The 13,718-nt window shown below is 37.2% G+C and overlaps 3 protein-coding genes across 3 annotated transcripts in view; all 3 read left to right on the forward strand.

Annotated features, from left to right (window-relative positions):
- Gm37013 (predicted gene, 37013) overlaps positions 1-13,718 on the forward strand; it is an 889,226-nt gene that overhangs the window by 498,998 nt on the left and 376,510 nt on the right. The window lies entirely within an intron of this gene.
- The window catches only part of Gm38666 (predicted gene, 38666), an 874,243-nt gene that overhangs the window by 484,015 nt on the left and 376,510 nt on the right, over positions 1-13,718 (forward strand). The window lies entirely within an intron of this gene.
- Positions 1-13,718, forward strand: part of Gm38667 (predicted gene, 38667) — an 868,072-nt gene that overhangs the window by 477,844 nt on the left and 376,510 nt on the right. The gene's annotated exons all lie outside the window — the stretch shown is intronic.

The following is a 13,718-nucleotide window of genomic DNA, read 5'->3' on the forward strand; positions in this document are numbered from 1 at the left end:
CAGGGTTTTTTTTGTTTGTTTGTTTTGTTTTTGTTTTTGTTTTTTTTTTAAAGAACAGGCTCTCGAGAGGTTATGTTCCTCTTTTCTGGATTATTCAGTCTCTTCCTTTCTTGTTTCTGTCCTACTAGTTTATTTTTGTCTATTAATTTTGAACTTGGTTCATTCTTGTTCTGTTGGTCCTTTGAAACACAGGGTCAGATTGTTTATTTCGGAGCTTGCTTTCTTTAATGGTTTCATTGGTGTTTACAGATTTCCCTCTTGGTACTGCTTTTGCTGTATCTCATTGGTCTCAGTGTGGTGTGTGGCCACTTTCCTTTGCTTGACAGGATTTTTTTCTTGATTTTACTGTTGGATTAATTTATTGCTTAAAGTAGGTTGCTTAGTGTTTAATTTTTCTACTTCTTTCTTTTTAAGATGCAATCTCATTGTATTCCCTGAGGTGTTCTGAACTCACTTATTGGCCAGGGTGGCATTGAACATGCCGTCTCATCTCAGCCTACCAAGTGCTGGAATTCCATACTTGTGTCATAAAAGCTTGTGACACAAAGCTTAGTCTTTCTTGCCTTTGTTCTAATTACTATATTTTGTTTTTATCTTTACCAGAATGTAGTAGATCTTCTCCATCTACTTTTTTATTTTTCTGATTAAAATTTCAGAAATTTTAATTTTTTGTTTTCTGAATGTTTCTTTTCCTTGCATGGTTTAAGATTTTAAAATTTTGTGAGATTTAATTAATATGTGATTATTCTCTAGTGAATATATATATATGTACGTATGTATATTCACTATCAAAATTGTGACTGTTTCCATCATCCCTAAAATGAACTTGGTGTCCATTAACAGGCAACACACACACACACACACACACACACACACACACACACCACTGAAGTCCATGGTAAAATACTAATAAGTTTTCTATCTCTTTTAATTTTTTTTATTCTGTACATTTCATATGCATGAAAGCGTGTATGTAGCATTGTGTGTCTGAATTCTTTCGTGTGACATAACATTTTCAAGGTCCATTGTATTAAGATATATCAGTACTTTATTCATTTTATGACTCATATTCTATTGCATGGATGTACCATACTTTTCTCATTAGATATAAAAACTTTGCATATTATAAATAATGATGCTATAAGTTTTGTTTGCACATATGTTTTCAATTCTTTTGGCATACGCCTATGATTAGAATTACTGAGTTACAAAGACTATATCTTTTGAATTGTTGTCAAATTATTTTTCAAAAAGAATGCCATTTTACATTCCTACCAACAATGTATAGAAAAATCATTTTTCCATATCCAGTTTTTCCTTAAAATTGTTTTCATCCTATCTATGTGAAGCAACATATTACTGTGGTTTGATTTGCAGTTCCAAAATGATCTCTAGTGTTGAGCGTATTTCCATGAGTTTATTGGCTATTTGAGTATATTGTATGAACACATTCTTATTTGATTGATTGTAATTAAGGTATACAGCCTAAACTACAGCCTTATAATTTATAATTTATGAACATTTATAAACATTTCTCTCATTTCGTTTATCATTTTACTTTGTTGATAATGTCCTTTGAAGAAAAGAAATATTTTGGTAAACCCAATAGTCTTAATTATTTGTACATTAAGTGTTATATCTTAGAAATCACTGCCTGGTGAAATTATGTAGATTATACTGTTTTCCCAAAAGTCTTCTTAATTTTAGCCCTTACGTTTGAAGTCTATATTTTATAACACCATTTTATAGATTTAGGCCCTAAGCATATATTGTTAATTTCTCTACAGCGTTCTATTATTTTATTACAGAAATTGAGAATTTTCTGATACTTCTGAAAGTATTAGTTTTAAGTTTAAAAAGTACTTCTAACCACATCTTTTTCATTTGAGTTATATTTTCTTTATTTTTTTAATATTTCCATCATGTTACAGACTCTCCTTATTACATCTTTTGGATGACTGTTTTTATTGGTTTTTAGTGAATTAAAATGCCCACAAGATATCCTGTGTTTGGTTGGGGCTAGTTGAGTGGTGAACCTTAACTTACAGGGAGACAATTTGTTTTAGGACCAAAACTCAGCTTCTGTAAGTTTTCTCATGGGCCCATGTAATTCTCTAAAGAAGAATTTAATTACAAAATCAGTGGACAAGATGGAAGGAATTAAAAACTTGGCACCTGGCATTTTGAACTTCATGGTATAGAGGAAGTACTGATAATCAGTGTGTAGAATTTTCAAACTTCTCCACACTAAAGTCTAATTCCTATCCTTACTTTTGCTGGTATTTCTCAGTACCTCAATCCAGAGCTCTGCCATTTTCTGATGCTCAGAGGGAAAAAATGTATATTGCTTTATCTGATGGGGAAGGGAAAGCTACTTCCTTATAGAGATTTTCATATTCTCTCTCTCTCTCTCTCTCTCTCTCTCTCTCTCTCTCTCTCTCTCTCTCTGTGTGTGTGTGTGTGTGTGTGTGTGTGTGTGTGTGTCCCTCTCTCCCTCCCTCCCTCCTCACAAACCTTCAATTTGAGTCATTACTTTACCTGAATTTGATTTTCTTATTATTAATATCCTTCTTGGTAGAGCTGAAAATAATGAAATTTGTCAGTTACCACTTGTTTGTATCCTTTGAACATTCCAAAAACTTAGTGGTTTTCTCTGAAGTCTACTCTTTTTATTATTACAAGTTTGTTTATTTTAACACACAGTGTTATTTAAACAAAGATTAAGGAGAAAATCAAGATGAACTGATAAACTCGAAATACATTCCCAGTTTCCCCATACTAGAGCCATCCATATTATTTCATATCTTGCTTCATTCTGACAGAAATAGACTTTCAAGGTGAACTGTTTTCTGAGTTCTCACATGACTGAGAAGCGTAGTTTAGCTGGGTATAAAATTCTTCAGTCAACTTTCTTAAAGTGGGTGCTAAGAAATAAAAGTTCAGTCCTCTGAAAAAAACAAGTATTCTTAACCACTAAGTTATCTGTCCAGCCTCTCTCAAAGAGTTTTAATGCAGACATTTTATTGAGAACACTGGAAGAGCATAAATGGGCTGTAACTGTAGTACCACTTGTATGTCATATAAATAGGGCAAGAGACATCTTTCTATGTGCAGATAATAAGATTTCTTTTTATGTAGTTCCAAGATATATAATTTGTGCTATGGGAAGGGGAGCAGTTCATATTGTTTGATATATACTCTAAGAATTTAGTATGAGCTACAGTGAATGTAGCTTCCAGTTCTAATCAGAGTATCAACATAAGGCTCTAGGATACATAGAACTTTATATTGCCATTACAATCTGGTATGGCCTGGTCTGAGTGCCTTCATCATTCCCATAAGAGTCTGGAGATTTGTAGGAAGGCAGAACAGCACAAAATGCGTGTTAAAGGGCCTTTGAGAGATGGGTAAAGCCAACTGTCACCAAGCCTAAGAACCTGAGTCTGATCTGCAGGTCATACAAATAATAAGGACACAGACTCCTTGAATGTTGTCTCTGACAACCACTCAAGTACAGTGGCATTATGAGTGAGCACACACAAACCATAGCCCAAGCAACCTATCAACCTCACTACTTGCCCAGAGTAAGGAAAGATGAAATCTGGCCTGAGTTTCTGGTTAACTTTATTTCTTGGGAGAATAGGGTGAAGGAGAGGATAGATGGAAAGAAAAGAAGGAAGAAGAGAAGAGGTTAAAAAGAGTAATGATGACCAGTTTCAAAGAAGGACAACTGGTACATCTTCTTACATGCCAGAAGTGAGTGGAAATTAAATCTTGCCTGAACAGCTAATCACTTTTACCCCTGAGGAGGAGACAGAGAGGAAGGAAAAAAACCTCCTCTGGTATTTTTGACATCAAATATTATATTATATTATAATTATATTTTCTCCATTCATCCATAGTTGGCTAAATGTTAGTGTTAAGTAGTTTATTTCAATTAATACTCATGTATACTGATGTAATGTTCATGAATTTTTTTCTATTTGCAGAATTGTTACCTATGTTCTTGAAAAGTATAAATTAGGTGAATTATTGAGACCAAATTGCTTTCCCTCACAACATTCCTCAGTTACATTATGTGTAAAATGTTCCTCAGAGGCCTGGAGCCTCTGTTTTTGACTTGTAGATAACTTTCTCTTTTTCCATGATGAAGACAAAACCGAGGCAGTACCTTGCCACTCAGTATATCCCCCACGACTGAATATCTTCCTGTTAGAGTTAGTGTTCATTGTCATTTTGGCAAGATCTAGACCAGATGCAGACCTTCTGGTACACCTTACACCTATATATGTGTTATACAGGTTAAGTAAGCTTTTGAACACTCCTTTTTAGTTTGGTTTTTCAAGATAGGGTTTCTCTGTATAGCATTGGCTCTCCTGGAACTTTCAGAATCTGCCTGCCTCTGCCACTTAAGTGTTGGGATTAAAAGTGTGCATCACCACCACTGGGATGGGAGATTATCATGATTGCATTAATTGAACTAAAAAGGTCTGCCCACTGTGGGTATCATAATTTTGTGTCTGGGATCCTGGATTGAATACATGGGGAAATAGAGCTGAACTGCAGCATTTTTTTCATTCCTGTCTGCTTCCTAACTGTGGATGTCATATGACCAGCAACTTCAAACTCCTGCCAGCCTGGCCACCCCACCTGGATGGACAACAGCCTGGAACCGTGAGACTGAATAAATGCGTTCTCCCCTAAAGTTGCTTTTGTCAAGATTTTTTTTTTTATCACAGCAACCAAAAAGTAACTAAGAGGCTTCATTCTCTGTTTGAAGATTATTGCCTTTCCTTTTACAATTTGCATTCATTCATTCTTGTGGCTGGCACCTCATTAACTGGCCTTCTCTGCAACCTCATTCATTTATTTTTATGAGTATGTGTTATCTGTATGTGCACAGCATGTGTGCAGAGCTCATGAAGACAAGAAGGTGCCTCAAGTTCCCTGAAATTGGAATTACATGTGTTTGTGAGTCATCTAATGGATTTGTTCAGAACTGAATCCGAGTCCTCTTCAAAAGAACAAAAGCTCTTAACCACTGACCCATCATCCCAGCCACCTAGGATCGCTAACATTATTGTTGTTTTGGAGCTGAGTATATCCTTTCAACATGACCCATGCAGATATTTTTCAAGTATGCCATTTATATGGTAAGTATAATTGTTTGGCCATTCGCCTGATATTTCCATTGACTAATGTTAGTGTGTTAGGGGGAGAGCTATTTTATCTTCCTATAATTTGTGCTGTCTTTGTTTCTTTGTATGGCGTGTGTGGTCGCCTACCTTTTATCAGATGGCATATCTACAAACATTTTTCATGTTCTATCCTTCAAACTGGATTTTCACTTGTTTTAGCTAGGATAGTGAAAATGGTGTGGATAGGGATTCACCACCAGTAGTTTTACCACAAAGCTCATGACTGGAGGATTCTTACAACTCACCTATACATATTCAAACATGTACATACAAGGACCTATCTATAACTACAATTTTTCTTTTATTCTTGTCTTTTTATGATCTTGACAAATCAAATTTCCCTTCTGTACCCTTCTATAGAGCTCTTCCTTTGATGAGCTTAGACTAATATGCACTCTACATATAAATTAGTCAATACTGGTGCCTTAATTACATTTTACAACTTATTTTGTGTACATACCAAAGTTTAAACACATGTTTTACATATGTGTGCTGATGGCACAGGACAACTTGAAGGAGTCATCTCTCTGTATCTATGATGTGGTTCCTGGGATTTGAACTCAAGTTGTCAGCTCTTGTGACAGGCACCTTTGATGGGTAAACCATTTTGTCAAACCTATGTTTAGTTTCCATATCTTAGTAAACTTAAAAGTTACAGTATAAGTTTAGAGTAATAGCATCATTTGGGAGTCAGATGTAAGAAGATCAAGAGTCCAAGGTCATTCTGAGCTACTCAGCAAATCTGAGATCAGTCTGGGCTATAAAAGATATCGTCTCCAAAAAACCCTAATAAGATGACTCACAAACACGTAGCTTTTCATGAAATATTCACTTACTATTTATAATTTGATATTTGCTTTGTTAACACTGCAATAATATAACCTGGAATATGTGAGCCAATTTTCTTTTTTTAAATATATAATCAATCTTGGTAGCATATACTGATAATCCATACACGTGGGAGGCTGAGACTAGGGTCACCAAAAGAACTGGACAACCATGTGTAAAAAAAATTATCCTGAACTGATTTCTAATGCTCCCTGGTGTCCTAGGTCTCAATGTGTGGTATGGTAAAAGACCAAGAAAGTGATACTGCAGCTCTTAGCAAGAATATTCTGTACAATATCCTATTCTGCATCCTCAGTTCATACCCAGACACTGGTGGCTACACAGAGAAACACTGACTTGCTCACATACTTCATTCACACCTTTCTAAACTTGTGAATCAACAACAGCAATGGTGAAGAAATGACTTTGCCTTTCTTATGAAGATTATGTGAAGGAATGACATTCTTCAACATAATTTACATCTACAACAATAATTCAAAGGTGTTTAGGAAGTTTTAAGCTGCCTCTTCCTATGGAAATACTTCTACAGAGCACACTATGACCTTAGACAAAACATAGAATAGGATGCATTATTTGGTACCTTTTGGACTAAGCTTTCATTAAACTAAGAATCTTTTTGGATATCAAATACATCAATAATATAGAGATACAGTCATATGCTCAAATAACAACCAGTCTGAACTGGGTGACATTCAACTCTATATACAACTACTGGGTAGTTAAAGTAAGGCAAGGGTCAGCTCTGAGTAGATATGACAAAACTGATAATCTGACCAAAATATGTAACGTTCACATCTCATGTGGACATGTGAGCTATAAATTATACTTCCCAACTTTTCCTACAGTTGATTGTTGTTTAATAATTATGTTATGGGTATGGCATATTCAGGGATGTTTTACTTTTAAAGAAAGGGCAGACTTGCTTCCATTTAGTTACTGCTATGAGCAGAGATGTAGGAAATTAGGCAGCTATCCTGTTCTAAAAAAAAGATGAAAGCTGTGTCCTGAAGATGTCAAATCAATAACAGAATGATGATAGATTCTAAAGATATCTGAGAACAATTTTCAGCCTTTGTTTTTATGAAAGAAAAACAAAATGTGTATATTATGCTTTTAAAATGATGCAATATTTATTTTTCCAAGAATTTGCTATATGATTTTTTTCTGGAGAGATGGGAACTAATTTCTATTCACTCCAGAAAGGGATTCAATGCCTGACCAGAGAAACAATTCTATCAAACTCTACTTAGAAGAATCAATGAGTATATTGGCTCCAGAAGTTCAGTTGATGACTCCCAAAAGATAAATCCCACAAATTCCCTACTCAACTTGCAAGCAGTTTGACCCAAGAGGATTTTCTATCTCCTTGCAATTATCTTCTGCTTATATGTTCTTGGGGAGGGACACTGGGAAACTTGTAACTTCCTGAACAAGTCTTAAAACTTTCATGACCTTCCTGAATCTTATAAGTCAAATATTTCAACGTGGAAAAACAACTACACAGCAGTGCCAGTCAATAGACAAACAGATAAAGAAAACATGTTATGTATGCATATATTAGTATTAGTTAGCCACAAAAAATGGAATGGTGCTGCCTACAGAAAAGTGGAATTAGAGATCACCAGAGTAGAAATACAGTGGTTAACCAAACCATATTTTAAAAAGAAAAGTGTTACATGCTTTGTCACCTACCAAGACTCTTGGGTATATTTTTCTTTAAAGGCATACAAGCATAAGAGGAAAGGTACTCATTACTTTTCTCATTGTTACAACAAACTGACAAAGGCAACTTAAACAATGGTTTGGTTCAGTATGAGGGTACAGTCCATCATGGTAGAGAAGTTACAGCAATCAGATCATGAAGGTCACAGTCACAGAGCAGAGAGAGATGGATGCTTCTGCTCACCTTTCTCATTTTCATTCAATCTGGGACCACAGCCCAGGAAACAATGACACCCACATTTAGGGTGTGTCTTCCCACTACAATAATTCAATCTACATACTCCATCACAGACAAATTATGGGTCCTTGGATGACTGCTGTGAGGAGAACCATATGGAATTGTGTAGGGCATGAATAGGAGAACCAACTATAATAAGTCATTGAACTTTGAAAAAGTTAAGTGATACTGATTTGATACTGAAATATAATACAAACATAGCCTTCTTCAGTGAAAATCTCCACTCTTCTAGTCCTACCCAACCCTTTACATTTTTCATTCTGCATGTTTTTAGGGATAGAAAGCAGGGGAAGTTCGTGGCATGGTAGCTCAAGCCTCTCATTCAAGCACTCAAAAGTGGAGGCAGGAGGAGTCATGGCTACATACAAAACCAATTTGACCTCATTCTCAAGATTCTAGCTCCAAAAAAGAAATAAGTTAAACATAATAATAAAATAAAAAGTATCTATCAATGAATGAAAAGTACATAAGAAGGAAAGATAGACAGAAAATGAAAATAAATAGGTCAAGAGCCACTCCCACACACTGGAATGTTTTTCACCTTACAATGATTGTAAAAGCAATTGCTATCAACCTGTTCAGGGTTATCACTCTGCTTGTTAGTCTTTAAAGTTGATTTAAGAAAAACCCTTGGGCTAGGAATGTGGCTCAGTGGTAGCAAACATGGATGAAGGCCTGAAATCAAACCCTTGCACTAGGAAAAATAAAATTTTCAAATAAAAAGAAGAAGAGGAGGAGGAAGAAGAAGAAGAAGAAGAAGGAGGAGGAGGAGGAGGAGGAGGAGGAGGAGAGGGAGGGGGAGGGGGAGGAGGAGGAGGAGGAGGAGAAGGAGAAGGAGAAGGAGAAGAAGGAGAAGAAGAAGAAGAAGAAGAAGAAGAAGAAGAAGAAGAAGAAGAAGAAGAAGAAGAAGAAGAAGAAGAAGAAGAAGAAGAAGAAGAAGAAGAAGAGGAGGAGGAGGAGGAGGAGGAGGAGGAGGAGGAGGAGGAGGAGGAGGAGGAGGAGGAGGAGGAGGAGGAGGAGGAGGAGGAAGAAAAGTCAAAACAAACCAATGCAAAAGGACTCTTGGGAAAAGCTAGACCATTTGCAAAGAGAAACATTTGGGAGTGAAACTTATTATTATCAGAGGGTGGAAAAGTCATCGTGTCTAATCAATAAGAATGGAAGAGCTCTTGGAAAATATGAATCCAATAAATGAAAATCTCATTAGAGGGCCTTAACAGTAAAGTTAAGAAGATACTTCAAAAAAAGCCAGGTGTGCTGGCATAGACCTTCATTCCCAGCACTTAGGAAACAGATGCCTGTGGATCTCTAGAACTCAAGGTCAGTCCTGGTCTACATAGGGAGCTCTAGGCTATACAGAACTACATAGCAAGACTCTCTTTCAAGAAAACCAAAAATATTCCTGGGGAAATATTGAAAAATAATTTTAATTGGCAGTAAGAAAAATAAAATAGGGAAATGAGAGAAGCCATACTGAAGTGCAGCAATGGAATCAAAAGAACTCTGCAAAAGAGAGAAGAGAAGAATCAGTGAAAAAGAGGACTCAGTAGAGTAATTGAAACTGTACAACATGAAGGAAACTGGTTTCCTAGGTTAAATGGCCCATCAATTATCTGGTACAATGAATGAAATATAAACTCAGGCCAAGAATTTGAGACTGTTTAATTTATAAATGATTGGGATAATGATAAAATCCTACGACAGTAAGTAAAATATATGTTGTATATTGATAATGAGAAAACAATTAGGTTCAGATTTCATAGCAACTAGAGTTATTCAAATAGCTCATTGATAAAACTTAATTATGAAGGAAAATTATTTTCAACCTAAAAATATTAGTTACAGGTCCAATGAAGTTCAACAATAGAATAAATATATTTTAACACATTTAGGATCTCGACAAGGGCATGCAGACATGGTGGTACATGTCTTTAATCCTAGCACTCTCTGGAGGCAGAGACAGGTGGTACTATGTGAGTCCAAGGCTAGCCTGGGCTAAACAGTGAGTCTTTGTGTCAAAACAACAAACAAAAAAGAGCAACAAAGAGATGGCTGAGTTAGCATTATGCCTGCTGGGCAAGCAAGAGGACCTGAGTTAAGAGCTCCAGTTCTCACCAAAGCAACAAGTAGTAAGCCTCTCACTGGTAAACCCTGCCTCAAAATAATTACAGGAAGTGGCTAAAGAGATTCATTCAACAGTTAAGAGCACTAACTCTTCTTGATAAGATGCAGGTTTAGTTCACAGCTCCCACATAGTGGTTCAGAAACACTTGTAACTATAGTACCAGAAGATCTGTCTTCCTCTTATGATCACCCTTACAGGCTCCTGCATATACAGACACTCAGCACATATTCATACACACATAAAATAAATCTTTAAAAAGTAAGGTGGACACAAAAAGATGGCCTACAAAATCAACTAAGCAGGGCTCATAGGAACTCACAAAGACTGAACCAATGATATGGGGCATGCATGAATTTAACCTAGGTCTTCTGCTTATATTCTATGGTTGTGGTAGCTTGGTGTTTTTGTAGAGTTACTACTAACAATGGCATCGAGGACTGTCTCTGACTCCTTTGCCTGGTTTTGGGACTGTTTCCCTCCTACTGCTGCCTCATCCAACCTTAATATAAGGGGATGTGCCTGGTCTTGCTTGATATATCATGTTTGGTTGATATCCCTTGGAGTCTTCCTGCTCCTTTATGAAGAGAAAGGAGCAGTGAAGCTGGGAGATAGGAGATATGAGGGGAAGGGACTGGGAGGAAAGGAGAAAGGGGAAACTGGGGTAGGGTTGGGATGTAACATATGGGAGAAGAATAAATAAACAAGAAAACCAGCACCTGGGGGAGCCATCTTGGTTCCTGGATCCCTCAGAGACTAGTCTTGCACGGGTGAGATTGTGGACTACAGTAACTAACAGCTTCTGGGACAGGCAGAAGCCACACAGCTTCTGGGACAGATCCCATTTTAGGCTCCAGACATCCGGGCACTTTCACTGCCAGAGGAGAGGTGTCCGCCCCACCCAGGAGGGCTTTGCTGGAGCACCTGGGGGAGCCCTCTCTGGTCCAGGATCTCTCAGAGACCAGACTGTATAGGTGAGAGTGTGGACAACAGAAGCTACACAGATTCTGGGACAGGCAGAAGTGACACAGCTTCTGAGACAGGCCCTGTTTGGCCTTCATCTTCTGCCAGGAGGCAGGTCTGAATGCCAGGTATCTGTGCACCTTCCCTGCAAGAGGAGAGCTTGCCTGCAGAGAGTACTCTGACCACTGAAACTCAGGAGAGAGCTAGTCTCCCAGGTCTGCTGATAGAGGCTAACGGAATCACAAGAGGAACAAGCTCTAACCAGAGACAACTATAACAACTAACTCCAGAGATTACCAGATGGCTAAAGGAAAACGTAAGAATCTTACTAACAGAAACCAAGACCACTCACCATCATCAGAACCCAGGACTCCCACCTCAGCCAGTCCTGGATACCCCAACACACCAGAAAAGCTAGACCCAGATTTAAAAGCATATCTCATGATGATGGTAGAGGACATTAGGAAGGACTTTAATAACTCACTTAAAGAAACACAGAAGAATACTGCTAAAGAGGTACAACTCCTAAAGAAAAACAGGAAAACACAACCAAACAGGTAGAAGTCCTTAAAGAAAAACAGGAAAACACAACCAAACAGGTGATGGAATTGAACAAAACCATACAAGACCTAAAAAGGGAAGTAAACACAATAAAGAAAACACAAAGTGAGACAACGCTGGAGATAGAAAACCTAGGAAAGAAATCTGGAACCATAGATGCGAGCATCAGCAACCGAATACAAGAGATGGAAGAGAGAATCTCAGGTGCAGAAGATTCCATAGAGAACATAGGCACAACAATCAAAGAAAATGCAAAATGCAAAAAGATCCTAAGTCAAAACATCCAGGAAATCCAGGACACAATGAGAAGACCAAACCTACGGATAATAGGAGTAGATGAGAATGAAGATTTTTTCAACTTAAAGGGCCAGCAAATATCTTCAACAAAATTATAGAAGAAAACTTCCCAAACCTAAAGAAAGAGATGCCCATGAACATACAAGAAGCCTACAGAACTCCAAATAGACTGGACCAGAAAAGAAATTCCTCCCAACACATAATAATCAGAACAACAAGTGCACTAAATAAAGATAGAATATTAAAAGCAGTAAGGGAAAAAGGTCAAGTAACATATAAAGGCAGGCCTATTAGAATTACACCAGACTTTTCACCACAGACTATGAAAGCCAGAAGATCCTGGACAGATGTTATAGAGACACTAAGAGAACACAAATGCCAGCCCAGGCTACTATACCCAGCCAAACTTTCAATTACCATAGATGGAGAAACCAAAGTATTCCATGACAAAACCAAATTCATAGAATATCTTTCCACGAATCCGGCCCTTCAAAGGATCATAACAGGAAAAAAAAAACAATGCAAGGACAGGAACTACGCCCTAGAAAAAGCAAGAAAGTAATCCTTCAATAAACATAAAAGAAGACAGCCACAAGAACAGAATTCCAACTCTAACAATAAAAATAATAGGAAGCAACAATTACTTTTCCTTAATATCTCTTAATATCAATGGACTCAATTCCCCAATAAAAGACATAGACTAATAGACTGGCTACACAAACAGGACCCAACATTTTGCTGCTTACAGGAAACCCATCTCAGGGAAAAAGATAGACACTACCTCAGAGTAAAAGTCTGAAAAACAATTTTCCAAGCAAATGGTCTGAAGAAACAAGCTGAAGTAGCCATTCTAATATCAAATAAAATTGACTTCCAACCCAAAGTTATCAAAAAAGACAAGGAGGGGCACTTCATACTCTTCAAAGGTAAAATCTTCCAAGAGGAACTCTCAATTCTGAATATCTATGCTCCAAATGCAAGGGCAGACACATTCATTAAAGAAACTTTAGTAAAGCTCAAAGCACACATTGCACCTCACACCATAACAGTGGGAGACTTCAACACACCACTTTCATCAATGGACAGATCATGGAAACAGAAACTAAACAGGGACACAGTGAAACCAACAGAAATTATGAAACAAATGGATCTAGCAGATATCTACAGAACATTTTATCCTAAAACAAAAGGATATACCTTCTTCTCAGCACCTCATGTTACCTTCTCCAAAATTGACCATATAATTGGTCACAAAACAGGCCTCAACAGATACAAAAATATTGAAATTGTCCCCATGCATTCTATCAGATCACCATGGACTAAAGCTGGTCTTCAATAACAACATAAATAATAGAAAGCCAACATTCACGAGGAAACTGAACAACACTCTACTCAATGATACCTTGGTCAAGGAAGGAATAAAGAAACTAAAGACTTTTTAGAGTTTAATGAAAATGGAGCCACAACATACCCAAACTTATGGGACACAATGAAAGCATTTCTAAGAGGAAAACTCATAGCTCTGAGTGCCTCCTAAAAGAAACTAGAAAGAGCACACACTAGCAGTTTGACAACACACCTAAAAGCTCTAGAACAAAAGGAAGCAAATACACCCAAGAGGAGTAGACGGCAGGAAATAATCAAACTCAGGGGTGAAATCAACCAAGTGGAAACAAGAAGAACTATTCAAAGAATCAACCAAATGAGGAGCTGGTTCCTTGAGAAAATCAACAAGATAGATAAACCCTTAGCCAGACTCACTAGAGGG

This window comes from Mus musculus, chromosome 18, assembly GCF_000001635.26.
Source record: "Mus musculus strain C57BL/6J chromosome 18, GRCm38.p6 C57BL/6J".
Taxonomy (NCBI): domain Eukaryota; kingdom Metazoa; phylum Chordata; class Mammalia; order Rodentia; family Muridae; genus Mus; species Mus musculus.